This window comes from Molothrus ater, chromosome 1, assembly GCF_012460135.2.
Source record: "Molothrus ater isolate BHLD 08-10-18 breed brown headed cowbird chromosome 1, BPBGC_Mater_1.1, whole genome shotgun sequence".
In the NCBI taxonomy this organism is placed as follows: domain Eukaryota; kingdom Metazoa; phylum Chordata; class Aves; order Passeriformes; family Icteridae; genus Molothrus; species Molothrus ater.
In genome coordinates this window covers 95,466,902-95,481,794 of record NC_050478.2, presented here as the reverse complement: position 1 = coordinate 95,481,794, position 14,893 = coordinate 95,466,902, and the positions used below count along the sequence as shown (strand labels likewise).

The following is a 14,893-nucleotide window of genomic DNA, read 5'->3' as shown; positions in this document are numbered from 1 at the left end:
TGACACATTTATGTCAGAAGAAAGTAAATTATTTTTGCTATTGGTTGGTCCATTCTTGTCAAAATCCAGCTAGCTTTCCTTTTCCCTTCATTCTTGGAATGTCATTTCTGCACTTGTCAAAAGTTAAGGTATATGGAAAGAATGAAGTTACTGGAGTACAAAGCACACCTTTTTTAAAAAAGGAGAGAAAAAAACCAAAAAAACATAACACCATACCCACACACCGACACAGAAATTTAAACTGTTCACAAAACCATTATGTAACACTGTAAATTACCATCTCCAAGAAAAAACTTTAGGAGTTTTGATGAAATCCCTATTATAAAAAAATCAGTGATTAAAAGAATGATGAAGAGAATAACAAAGGATGAATCAAAAGCAAAGGGAATTTTACGTATGAGCGAGAATTGTATTTTGTATTGTCTACTAAGTCTTCCTGTCTCTTGGGTTGGCCGAGAGAAGTATCAGGAGAAAAATGGATCCATCACTCTTTCTTCTACTCACTTCCAACAGAGCTACCAGCTGTTAGAAGATGATTCTCTATTAGCACAGCTATAACGAGTTCTGGGGATGGAGACAGTAAAATTTAATTCTAATAATGGACATGCAACTAGAGTCCCCTTCAGGAAAATTATTAATAAAAAACATGCAATAACTGCGTTGTACTGAATGTCTACTACTACTAAAAATAGCCAAAGCCTTTACAGCACAAAGCCAGTTCCTTTGTAGCACAAAAGATGTAATGGAAACAATTTTCAGCTTATACAGAAAGTGAATTTAGTACTTATTTCATGCCATCTTCTACATCATTAGCAAAGATTAATATTAGTAATAATGATTATAATCTATTATTTTATTATTATTTTATTTAGAATCAAACTTTCCAGTGGAATAAAATACTTTGACTTTAAACATATTGGCAACATTGTTTTAAGTGCTGTAGTACCTGGCCTTTTTTAGCAGCCCTGAACTTATTGTGGCATCATACACCGAGCTGGATTTGAGCCCGTTCCTCAGAAGTTTGAATTCTATCACACTAGACTAAACTAGTGCATGCCTAGCTAGCCTGGGATCTTCTTCTAAGAGCCTAGATATCCCCATAGAAACATTACCTCTAAACATCTCTGTCTGAGAGACTTACCTTAGGTCAGAGTTTCTTCACAGGTATTAAAAAATCAGAAAGCCTTCACTCAGATTAAGAATGGAGTCCATTATCTTCCTCATATCTGACTGACCAGAAGCCTCAGCCCTGTCCCCCATTCACATTCCATTTAGCTGACCTATTTTGAAGTCTTTAAAAAAGAAATCACTGGATCCCCAATAAGGCTAGATGTATTTTTCACTAAAAGGACCAGCAATTTAATAAAAAATGTGAAATCACCTTAAACAGCCTAAAGGAAAGAGAAACTTATGAGTTCAGACCCGTATTGCATAATTGGACACATCAAATTAATGTACAACAGTTACCCTTAGATAAAATGCAACAAGTTAACATAAGAAATCACTGCAGCACTCCACAGTAAACCGCAATGCAACATGCCATGAAGGTGAGAATCCTTTCTTCATAAGAAAAAAGGGTTTGAGATAAATAAACAGTCTCCTAGCTGCAAAGGTTTCAAGTTTGTTACCTACTGCTGTTTTCTGAGCATGATAAATAGCTTGTTGTGCACAGGATTGAGATATAATTCCACTTCCCATGGCAAAACACAGGCATCCTTATCCTTCTAGCATATATCTGGCCTCCACACATTGCTGTTTTCAATATCCTCTAAATCCTGAGAGGTCTGAGCTAACAACACGCTAGGTAAACAGATATGATTCTTTCCCAAAGGGACAATCAAGGAAATGGTTGCAAAGTATCTTCAGTTCCAGTGACTTGCTGTATGCTAATAATCTTTTAATTCCCTCTCACACCTTCCTCCTTGTTTTCGGTACCATATTAAAATCTTTTATTTGGGTCAGTTAAAGAAATATAGCAGAGATGATCCATTAAAATGGAACAGAAAAGGACATCAAGTTAAAGGAAAAGCAAGAACCTGCTTTGCTTTTCTTTCCAAAGAAAATGAATGATTCTCAAAACAAATGCATCATTTTAAAAGCTGGGTAGAATAGTATAATTATTCATTAAGATCTTCACCACATGTTCAAGATCTTAGCTAAATATTAAGTTCTATAACTGAAACCAATGCAAGAAGTCATCAGTGGTGACAACATAACTTCAAAACAAATAGGAGAGAAGCAAATTAATTCCTTTTAAACACTATCAGAAGCTGCAAAGCTGAATTGATTTAATTAGTCTGATTGAGTATCAGAAGCGGAGTACCAGAAAAACACTGCCTTCTAACAATTTTTTCATGCTTTCTCATCAGGAACACATTTCTAGCTACAAGTTATAAATTACCATATCAATACTTAAGAAAACTAAACAAAGTACCTAAAATGAAGCTAAATCAGAGTTTGCCTGTATGATCTGAGAAAATAATTTTCATCGCACGTGTCTAAGAGATCTTTGGATGCTGCTTCTTTTCCTAGTAAAGCATCAGAGCCACTAGTGTCTCTTCCTGGAAGTGCTGCCACCTTGCCAGAGGGACACACATCTCACATATCTCCCAGCCACTGCCATGAGGAATACATAAACTGCATGACAACATTGCAAAATTCCCTATCTGCACACACATTTTAAAAAGATCCCTTCCAACACAAAACTATTCTAGAATTCTGTGATTTTAAGGGTGGGCTCAACAGCTCTGTGTTTTAAAATTAGTATCAGTCAGTTTATCCATAAAACCAAAAGAAAGGGGAGCCTTCTTCCCCAAAAGTCCAGAAATCTAAATATTTGCTCAGAGTGCAGATTCTGTGCCATCATTGAAAGAAGAGTTTAAGCCACATCTTTTATTTGCAAGATGTAGCCATAATAATTAGCCAAATACTTTATTCCAAAGTATTTGCTTTCTCCCAGATTTGTTTGCATCTATAATGAAAATCCAACATTTTGCTTTCATATTCCAAGGAACTGGAAAGATGGTTAATTTGGATAAAAACTAACAAAACTCCTGTCCTTTAAAAGAAATAACCAACAATAACAAAGCATGTCAAATGAAAGCAGGGAAACTCATAACAAAAACAGCCTGATCATGGAAATTATTTCCTTCTAGTCTACTAAGCCCCAACTACATTCATAATAAAACCCAGCACTGCTATGAAATTCACTAGCACAACATAAGTGACAGCACTGCTAGCTGCAAAGGCCAGTGCAGACTATGCTTATGATCTTTTTGGTGTCTCCTTAAACTTCATCTTATAAATAATTTTTTTCTTCCACCAGCTCGTCTCACAATATTAATTCAAACATTATGGAATTTTAAATTATGGAAGTTAAAAGCAGTAGTATAAAAGCATGCTACTCATTTTGGGCTTCAGTTTGTTTTTCTTCATCTTTTTAAAAAGTAAGTCCATTTCCAGTACACACATATGAGAGCATTTATAGGAGACTACAAAGAGAAAAAAGCAGAGAGAGAAGGCACATATAAGGGCTACCCGAATGCAGAATTTTCCTTCGAAACATTTGCTGCATTGGCCTTGCTGAGGCATGCAAGTGAAAGCTGAACATTTCATAATTTGTAAAAAAAAAAGACAATTTCTTAAATCCCAAAAATATCCAAAATTTTAAATTGACTCCTGTCAATTTATAAATAATGTCATAGAGATGCATAAAATGGACTTTTAACCAACAGAAAAATTCAGTATTACTGCACTCAGTACAACAGAAAATAAATTATATCCATTGGCAACCATTTGCACATCCCCCATAAATCAAAATATTTTTAATATTTTTTTCTAAAGTTAGTCCTGTTTTCAAATAACATCTTATATTTAGTTAGTTTATGAGGAAAAAGAAATGGCAAGAAAATTCTGAGAATTATTTTTAAGGTAAGCCCAAATTAAAGCTGGGTCAAGGGAGAAGATGGAGTCTATTAGGCTGTGATAGTAAGTAGGGATCAAGGACTTAATATTTTTTCCAAAAAAAATACTTCTGTGGATCCTCTCAGAATGTATAGTGTTACTGAAATCTGTTTCTCATTATTTGAAAAAAAAATAGTTTGCTATGCCACAGTTTGAGTTCACCTGGTACGCAGTATTTGAGAAGGAGCCTTCATTTTAGCCCTCATCCTCTTTTTAGAGTGTTACTAAATTTTGCTTCTGCATGACCCATGCATCTTAACAGGGTCCTCTAAGGAATTAGACAGATACTGGAAATGAGCAGACAGCTCCTAATAGGAGCACACCAGGCAGCGTGGGAGTCGGCACCGTGAGAAAACGGAGCAGGTTGTGTAGGAAGCCCCACCACTTTTCCTCACAGTCTCTTCTTTTGCAGAAACCCGCCTGTGACAGACTGTCTTCTCCTCCTCCTCCTCCTCTTCCACACCTGGCAGAAGGGAATGATGCAGAGAACACAGTGCTGCTGTTGATACCATTAATGCCACCGCTCCATCAGATGCAGATACACGTGTTTCCATTATGCACTTCGCCTACAGCAGCACAGCATCAGAAAGAACCAATAACTCTTCATCCTTACAAACCATTTCCAGACAGTCAAATGAGAAGACTGAATTAAGGCAGGTCGAAGGAAAAGTGCCTTTAGCAAAGCTCCTTCTAAAAATGCCTTCTAAACTTGCACATAGCCTACTACACTCTCAAAGACAAATTTTCTGATCTCCAGTTTCCTTCTAGATTATTTAAAAAGATATTCTAAAATAGGTTTCACTTCAAAGAGTAAGCACAAACACACACAAAATACAAAATTGTACAAATTTTCTTTTTTGTTGTTTTAAAAATATGAAACGGTACCCAATAACTTCATTATTATTATTATTATATTTTCCTTCACATATCTCGCCACAAAATGAATGTAGAAATGGAGCTCACTGCCTTTCCCTGCATTTTTTTTTCTCTTGGTGGGCTACAGTTTCAAATTGATCCAAGGATAAGCCAATTTCACACAATGAACCAGAAGAAAGCATAACTGCAAGAGAACTTGAACAGTTTTGTGCTGACATTAACTTCCTGTAATGGTCTTCATATGGGGTCAGTAAAGAATCTGAATATTTGCAGTGGCTGGTAGTAGGAGGGCAGTAAGTAAGACCACCACCTTCAGAAGTCACAAAGAGTCTCACTGGCCTGACAGTGTCACAAAATCACAAACTCCAGATACGTATGTGTCCTGGGCTTGGGACAGATTTGGGAGGGAACTTCCCAAAGGGGTCTCCTCTAGGAAGTAAATTTCAGCAGCCCCTTCCCCAACCAGTCTGGCAGAAAAAAGCTGGGAAGGAAGCACATGAGCCATTTATCCACAAAAATTAAAAGCTCAGAGAAGATGAGGACTGGCATCCAGTAAAACTTGCCCTGATCTAGCAGGGAACTTAAAAGCACTTCCAGGTTCACCAGTCTAGAAGTAAAAACACCAAATTATGTCCTTATCCTCTTTGTGTCTCCCAACAAATCCCAGATTTACAGCAGGAACATAACTGTAGGATTAGTTTGTTTTATTTTTAAAAGGTACTTGTTTAAATGTTATAAATTGTGGAAATAGCAATATCTACATCTCAAAATTGTGGAAACAGCAATATCTACATCTCAAAATAGACTTTTCATATGTAAATGCTATCTTTAGACAGTAATTCACATATCAATATGTAAAGTCTTAACAACTTAGAAAAAATTTGGCATAGATTGGTGATAAGTGACTTTCAGCAAATCTCCCAATGCCTCAGATAAGCTTCAGGTTGCCAATCCCAACCCAGAGCTTTATCAAGAAGGCACACTTGCTCAGTGAGACATGCTCCTTGGGCCTAAATCACAACAATATTGATGAAGGCTGATAGATGTAATGTTTTCCAGCTTCTTCTCTGGCATTTCCTATTCTCCTGATATTTGAATTCTCTTGTCCAAACAACCAGCAGAACTTCTAACACTAAGGCCTCACAAGGGGCAGCTTTGTTCCTGCTCCTGTAGTTTTGTTCCTGTGATCATCAGTGCAAGAATGACTTTTCTCTGAATGACTCAGGGCACTAACATGAGGCAAAAGTGTGCGATTATTTTTACAATGGACATGCTGCCTCTTTACATATGGAGGTAAAGAGGGGAAGAGGGAGAGAGGGACATTGATCTTCAGGAGTTTATTGACTTGGTTCCATGAATCCTGGTAGTTACACCTACTGAAATTCTCCAGGGAGCTGAACAGAGCTTATACCTGATCCTTCCTCTCAAAAAGCAGTGCTTTTTGTACCCTATTCCCTTCATGCATTCATCCAAATAAATCCACCTGATTAAATAAAATTATACTCTTCCTTTTCATCCAGTGAAAGAAAACAGAAAATTGGCAGTACTTGTCCCATTACACTAAGAGCACAGGCATTATTTAACTGCCATTAGTAGAACTAATAGCACTGTACTGCATTCTACCTGTCTTTTCATTTCTACAGTCAAAGCTAACACAAAGTCTTCTCTAGGCTTTCAGGAGTAATTTTATTTCAAAAACTGAAGGACTAGCTACCTCATAAAGCATTTTTCTTTAGTACTTTCCATTTATCATAGCAGGCATCACCCAGCAATGAAAAAACATTTACGCAAGCATTGAACATTTTCTTTCCCACTCTCAGAGAAGTTAAAGAAAACCAAAAGATACATTAAAGACACAATTCTTAACAGTAAATGGCATTTAGGGTCCTCAACTCTTCCATTTTTCTTTACTACAGAAACATTTACTGCACAAAAGTTTAACTTTTGTTAAATCCACTTCTTCTGCAAGGAAAATCCACAACATAGGAAAAAAAGCCTACTTATTGCAGAAAAATGGGGTTTTTTGTCATTTTTTCCAAATGTCAAAGTTGTAATCACATATTCTATTACAGTTCTGCCTGAGGTGTCACTCAGCAGTTGCCACTATGATCTCTGAACATCAGTATCTGTAAGCAAGATAACTTTCTTGCTTGATGAGGCCACGCTTCTCCCTTGCCATTCACAGGAACCCAGTGTAAAGTGACTTCCAATTTAATTGGATTAGCCTGCAAAAATATCACTTGACACATCCTTTTTAGCCTTCCCACCAGAAAATTCATAACTAAGTAGATTAATTTTAAAGAGGAAACCTCTCACAAAGATTTACAGGCTGAGAAAACAAGGGGCTCAGTAGCCCAGTGTAAGGAATCAATAACAGCGCAGACTTTGCAACTGAAAAACTGGATTAACTGAGTTATTTTTCCCTGTATTTACCAAATACAGAGACTGATATATCCCACAGATGCATATTCCTAGGGAAAATGTGAAATGTCAAGGCTTTACCACTTCACCAGAGCAGATAATTAAGTAATTAGAACAATCAACTGTTGACAGAGTACCAGCGACCCCCAGGTGAATTACAGCCATGAATTATGAAAGCATGAGCAAGGGAAGAGGGAAGACTTTGACACATATGTAGGATAGTCTGAATGCAGTTATAGCACCAGGCTTATAATTTCTGCACTTATCTTCCAGATGTGCTTAGCTGTCCACAACTTTTGTTGTCAAACTGCTTATTTAGATGTCAGGGGCAAGCTCGTCTGGGTACATTTTCTCTCTGAAAAAAACCAGTGAATCAGAAAGCAGAGTATATATTAATCTACTCTCTCAACCTTTTACACCACATGAAAGGGCTGAAAATGTAAAAGAGTGCTTTAACAAATCTGCATCCATCTCAGTAAATTACATCCACCAGTCAAGGCACCTGGGAAAGGGAATGTCAAAGGGGCCCTTTACACAAAACATGCACAAATTATCAATCACTAAATTATGCCAGAGGCTTATAACCTCCATCACACCTTTTGCTGGGGACTGTCTTCTCATCAGTAACTGCTCATGTGTGACATGCAGAAACACCCTATTTGCTAAATAAGGAATATAAACAACACAACTATCATAGCATGAAGTTCAGGAATAATTTACTTCTCTTACTATTAGGGAAGGTTTGCTTTACTAAGTCTTTTTGGGCTAAGGAATTTGGTTTAAAATACATTGGACTGCCTGCTGTGATGAACCAACTCCAGGTAGAATGAGCTGGCCCTGGGGACTGGAAGCATTTTGTAGATGGAAAGCAGGGACAGAAGCACCATTGGTGAGCAGCCTCAGCTGCAGAGTGCAGGGGAGATGGGCAACACACGTAATTCCCAGCAGCTGTGAAAACTTCAACCAGCAGATTTGTTGCAAGTAAGAGTGTGTGAACATCTTATATACTGCAATTCTTTTTAGGTGGAAAGTTGTTTTAAAAATTAGGTGAGAACAGGGCAAAGAAGAGAGACCCACCAAAAAGCCAATAAAAAACATGTCACATGCAGGAGATTTCATACTTTTGTTTCTCAAAAGCACAACTAATATTCTTCTGCTCTGAAATTGTTAATACTTCATTTCATTGCCTTTACCAAATGGAAAGAAATAGTCTAGAGAAAATAAGATTAAAGTATATTAACTATTTTTTTCTAAAATGAATTAAAACATTTTATAATAAAAATAAAATAAGAAAACAGTTGCAATATCTATATTTATTTACTTAAATATTAATGTTTTGAATTTTAAAGCTTCAAGTCAGACCCTCTATTGATATGGTTTAACATATATTACTTAATTTTAAAAATACTCTAAATTAGCTGTTGACACAAAAAGGGTAGAAAGTATAAAAGATTATAGGGTAAGGAACAAACCTTTCAGAATGGTTTCTGTAGATTAACCATGTGGGTGGATAAGTAACTCTCAGAGTTCAGAGAAGAGAACAGAGCAGTGTCAATGTAATGAACAGAAGTAGGTGGATGGTTCCAGTTCCAATCAGAACATCTCCCACTTCATCAAAGCTGCTGAAAATGATTCATTCTATGGTACATTTTACATGCCATGGACATTCTGTAGGTTTTCTTTCCTACTTGTCAAAGCCATGTACATATTCAGAGGAGGTGGCAAAGAAAATGCCCTTTTGATCACCTTCCAGCATTCTTTTCTTTCAAAAGCAAACAAACAAATAAACAAAACACATACATTTGGAAACAAGGAAGAATAGGGAAACTCAAGCGTAACCTGAATTCAAGTGAAAAGAGAAGAAAATAAAAATCTAATATATGAAATTGGGAAAAAGATATTTGGAGGGAATGTGGGGAAAAAAAAAACACAACAGAAAAGGAAATTTAAGAATGGAAGTATTACTGAGAACACTTACCTTGAGTTTTTATATCAATCCTTAATATCCCGGTGTTTAGCTGCATTATACCTAAGTGAACATTCTTTTAGAGGTTTCCACAGGAGAAGACCAGCATCCATTCCTCAGAAACAGCTGGAAGGAAGAAAAAATCAACCCTCCACTATTAGCCCCCAGAATCTATGCAGCTCCCAAAAAGACAAGGGTTCTTTGTGTTATACTTAACTAACAATACCACTAATGCTCCAACACAGATCATTAGTTTAAAAGAAAGTAGAAAAGAGATAGAAAGCACAAGTTAGTAATTCATAGCTCTGTGAAAGAGACCTCTCTGAACTTGCAATGACCACTGACAGTGCTGAGCTATAACCCAATTATATGACTAAACTGACCATATTCTGCCTCTCATTAAACCTCCCATTATACCTAAAAACCATACTGAAACCTATTTTCACTGAACCAGGAACCTAAACATGTGTTTAAATCTGAGCACATGCTCTGCTAAATGCTGCAGAACAAAAACCCACATCCTGTGTGGTAAAGGAGGTTAAATAGAGTTAAGAGCTTTTTCAGATCATTATCTTCTACCATGCTCATCTGCTGAATGAATTATGAATAGGAAAGTTTGATTAGTACCTTCCAGGTCCACCCTGTATTGCTAACAAAGTTATCCTAGGTTTGATAGAAGGCTAGCGATGTTCTTTTGGAATAATTGCAAAAATTAATTTTCAAGAAGAATTTCTCTGTTACTTTTTAGTTGTCTTCCAAACTAAGAAGAAGAAAAGAAGGCATGTCCTTATTAACTGGAACTGAAAACCAAAAGTATGCTGGTGGCTATGGAGAATGCCCACTGACTCTCCAGTTTTCTCAAAGCTGTAAATACAGGGAGTGGATAAATATTAGCAGCAGTCACTAGCCTTCTAACAGAGAACAAGTCTTGTATTCACCAGAGCAATACAGCCATGTCATTGTTTATTAGAATAAAACATATAGCAAGTACAAGTCACTTGAAATTGAAAAAAAACACTAACCATACAATAATATGCAGGAATATGCATTTCCTTTTTTGTAACAATCCCACTAAATTACTGGTTTCAGCAGAAAAACAACAGATGCATAATTTTAATGGCCAGGTTGACCAAAAGAAAATTTTCAGTTTTACTTTCTTCCACTTTATCCAATGCCGATAATATGCACAAGCTACTCCTTAGTGGTTTATAAATTAAAACGTAGCCTCTCTTTTTGTGCATGCACATGACTTCAGTATAGGTTTAATTTTCTTTTGTGAGCTCCTCACATGTACTGTAGCCAAAAAAATTTCAGTCCACAGGCCAACTTTACAGTTGGATCTAAATGTATTTACAAGATAAAAACTCCACACTCTTAAACTAAAACATATGGTTTCTGCTTATCAGTTCTCTAGTCTCTTTTTTTTTTCTCCTCAACTCTGTCAATTTACAGGCCTCAAACTCCACAAATGTTTTGCATAATTCAAATTAACTGATTTGATTTAGCTATCTATGTAACATGAATCTTTACAGAAATCACTCTTTTAAGGATTGATCTGAGCCTCCTACAGGTACTTGTAAAGCTTCCTAGCAAGGGTCCTGTGTGTTTCACTTGCAATTTTTCAGTTTTTTCAGACCACCATTCACATCTTCCCAACTTTCCGAAAAGTGTACTCTGAAAGGGTACTTAATGATAACTAGATAGAAAAATGGAACACCATAAATAGCCAGAAGGAAAAGCTGATATTTTAAAGTATGATTTTTTTTTTTCTTTTAATTTTATGCTCGCCAGGTGAAAAAGACATATTCTACCACGAAACTAAATAACTTTTGCTTTTTTGAGCTTTCCCCAGGGCAGGTTTAAATCTCTGGCATTAAATCTGAAAAGAACTAAGAACTTTTGCAAACTTTACTGCCTTTTAAATGCAAAGTGTCCTCTTTGATGTAGCCTACCTGAAAGACACAGCAGGATATTTGTTTTCTAAAGGACTTGTGTCAAAATGAAACCTACTACAAAAAAAACCTCTCCTTACATGAAGAAGATAAGAAAAGAGTAAACAACATATGAAAGATAGGAGTTGCACTAGTAATATACTTCTGGAAGACTTTGGCATATTCCAGAGAAAAATACAAGCATATATCTTGGGAGGGGAGGAGGAGTTAATAACCCAGGGGGATAAGGGGGATACATTTGGTGTATACAAAGATACACATAATAAATAAATAAACAAAACCCGAATATCCTCTCCAGCCAACCTTTATCCTTTTGGTCAGTGATGACCTTTAGCTGGTGTTAGTCTCAACAGAAAGTTTTACAGTAGCTACTGCAGGTAAGGCTCTAACCGTAAAATCAGTGGCAGCTCTTCCCTTGGGAAGATCCTACCCTACCAAAAGTCCATATCCCTTGGTAAAATGTTTGAGGATTTTTTCCCCTCTTGCATTAGGCAGGGATCCCAATGTGCTGCCAAGCTAGGCAGTCCAAGACAGAAGCACAAGAAGCTTCCTGTGCCTGCACAGTGGCCCTCAGTAGGGAGCTCCCTGACTGCCCACATGGCCACAGAGTGTGACAAGTGATAACTCAGGATAAGCACGAGCAGGGGAACTTAAGAGAAAATTAAATGGTTATTCACAAGCTAACAGGCAAGTCTTCTGTTTCCAATGGGTGCCAAATGAGTATTTCCAGCTAATTATTATTATTTTTTCACAATTAATAGCTTATATTGATCTTTTGGAATGAATGCTCTACTCTTAAAACTCTTTTACAAGACTACTACAAAATTTTCTTTAGAGATATCCACCAGCTAAAGACATTACAGACAACACTGGTTAAAAGGATCCTTAAAAGTATCCCATGATAAGGGAGGATGTAGGGCTATAGGGACTTAATATCTCTGCTTCATTTCTCTTCATTAGTTAGTCAAATTTCACTTAATAGAGGATAGGTAATTTCTTAGTCATGTCTCCTGTGTTGAGCACAATAGAGGGAACTTGGTATTCCCAAACACTGTGCTCACATTAAAAAGAAAGTATACAGCAGGAAAAAGAGGCATTTATCAGAGCAGCTATGTTTATGCATTTTTTGTTCTGTGGATTAAACATATTTTCCTGCTACATGTTTTGGAAACTTTGTATTTGGTGCTTGAACGCTAAAGAAACAGAAGCTGCCAGAATTATACATACCATTTGCACAAAGCTAAAAAGTTACCCTTTCCCATCTGAGAGCAGCTATCACCATTTTTTGAAGCAGTGCAAGCATAATTTATATAAGGCTAGACCTTACAACCATTTAAAAATATAGATATTATCTAAAACATTTTCACTTTCATCAAGTTTTATTCATGTAGGAAATAAATAACCAGACTTTCAGTGTATAGAAATCTATTGGCTTGTCCAGGATCTTTTATAAAGAGATTTTTCTGGTTGGCTGGCAACTCCCTTAGAAACTGTACTTTTACACTGTGCAAAATGAGATGCAATAAACCAAGCACTCAGGATAACATCTACCTACTTCAGCAGGATAGGGACAATAACAAATGCAGCTTTTGTTATGATTGCAGGCTATTTTTCTTTGAAGGGTCCTTTCTCAGAGCATAAGATAAGTACATTGTAAGAATAAGTAAAGATCGAAAAAAGCTTCCATTTTTAGAGCTCCTGCTTCTTTGTAAGAATTAGAAAGAGAAAGTGAATAAAGGGAAACTGGAAGAATTTTCACTCAGTTGCTATAACTTTGTGCCCTCTGGAAAAGCAGATCCCATTCTAGCACCTTCCTAAAAGATCCTGGGTGGTGCTAAGCAAATCACTTAAGCTGATTTCACTTTTCACCACGGGTAATTTACAGTGCAGTCTTCACAGCTGACCAATCTCTAGAAAGTCATCCACAGCAAGAGCATACTGTCAATTGATTTTGTGAACTCACTGTGAAGAGTTCCTGTGATTTGTAAGAGAGATCCAACTGTTCTAGCTGGTGACTTTCAACAGCACAGCAAGGCTCCTTAGAGAGCTTTGCCAATGTTATTAGCCATGTTACTGTGCTCAGTCTCCTGCAAGAGACACCTGAACTAATTCTTCCACCTGATGGGAACAGAAGTAAACTGTAGTCCTCAAAGCAATCTGTCACAGGAGACTCAGCTTCGCCCCTTCATCATCAATATCAGCCAGCTGAATAAAAATTATGACTAAATGTATAGCCTAGATACACTGCAAACTCTTCTGTATTTGTCACAAGGGTTCACAGGATACCTGAGTTAGAAGGGACCCACAATGGTTATTATCTGGCCTGTGTTAAAAACTTCTGTGCTTGGAAATTTTGGATGAGGCAGCTGAAAACAGATCTCTTATCTGGTAGCTAGGGAAGATTCAAATTGCTGAGAATTAGTCTTTCTTAACTGTAATATGTGTTCTGCTTGATAATGAAGAGTCAATTTGCTCCTTAGAACATGTACTGCTGCCTGTTCATCTCACTACCCTCAGCTGCAGCAGAAGCTTATGAATAAAAACAACACCAATTCAAAAGCACCATTCAAAAGTTTGAAATGTAACAGTTCGAAAAACTAATTCAAAACACACAAAAGACAGATTTGTAACAGCACTCAGATTTCATGAGGATGTACCAAGATGTTTAAACAGCACCATGAACTTGTATGAATTATTTCCTGTTGGAATAAGCAACATCTTGCGGAAATAACAAGCCTTTAAGCTCAGTGATGGCTATAAATGCAGTTCCTTCTAAGCTGTACGCAACTTGGGGTAAAATTGGAAGAGATACAGGTAGAAAAATCCAACCACCCACCTTTCTTGAAAGGTAGAGAAGTCCAATCCCATCAGTCACTTCTCCTCTTGAACCATTCCACAAGCCTGTACAACACCAACATAGTAGGAAGTTTACCCAGGGAGAAAGAAATAAAAATAGTTTTCTACATCACAAACTGAAATGACTCACAAAAGGGTTTAACTAGTTTAAAAAAAAAAGCATCAGCTTAGTTTCTAGTGAAAATGCAGTCTAAGCTTCCATGTATCTCAGTTTCTTCTCAGTACAAGAGGAATATTCATAACATTGTACCTCAGAGGAGTTGGTTGGAAATGTATTCAAACACATGCCTCAGAAGCACTGAGAAAAGTATGATGCACTATACTGAGTACTGAAGCAAAATCCATGAGGAAATTAATAATTCCACCTTCAGTGCATGTTCTTATAATTTGAAATAAATAAATCTAAGGCCAAATACTGAATGAAGAAGATAAAAGTGAAAAATTAAATAGATGGTCATGAATGGTGAGCACCATTCATCCTGTATGCTAAACAATTCACTGGTCCTATTAAGCTAACAAACCAAAAAACAAAACCCAGATAAGACTAATTAGAACTTATATTAAAACCCAATTGTACTCACTGTTTTTCTAAAGAAAATATGAAAAGACAACAGTAGATAAATTCTGCAAGTGGTGCCAAAGCTAATAATGCTGAGAACATTAGCTGGTGATGCTCAAACTGGCCAGCCTAGATACTCTGTAAGGTGGGGCTTAGCTGAAAAATAAGCCCTTGGGGACTCCCAAAACACAAAACTAGGCAGTGTGAAATGAACAATACATTACAGGTATAGAGTCCAGTTGTAGAGACCTACAGTACAGATATAATACAATGGAGTGGCAGATAATGAAACCAGACTGA

At 36.7% G+C, this 14,893-nt stretch overlaps 1 long non-coding RNA gene across 1 annotated transcript; it reads right to left on the bottom strand.

Annotated features, from left to right (window-relative positions):
- Nucleotides 1–7,535: 7,535 nt before the first annotated feature.
- On the bottom strand, nt 7,536–14,105 carry LOC118696141 (uncharacterized). The gene is made up of 3 exons (XR_004981620.1): nt 14,015–14,105; nt 9,239–9,352; nt 7,536–7,615 (listed from the first exon to the last, which is right to left on the bottom strand). It is a non-coding gene; the product is annotated as an uncharacterized LOC118696141 (long non-coding RNA).
- Between the last annotated feature and the right edge of the window lie 788 nt (nt 14,106–14,893).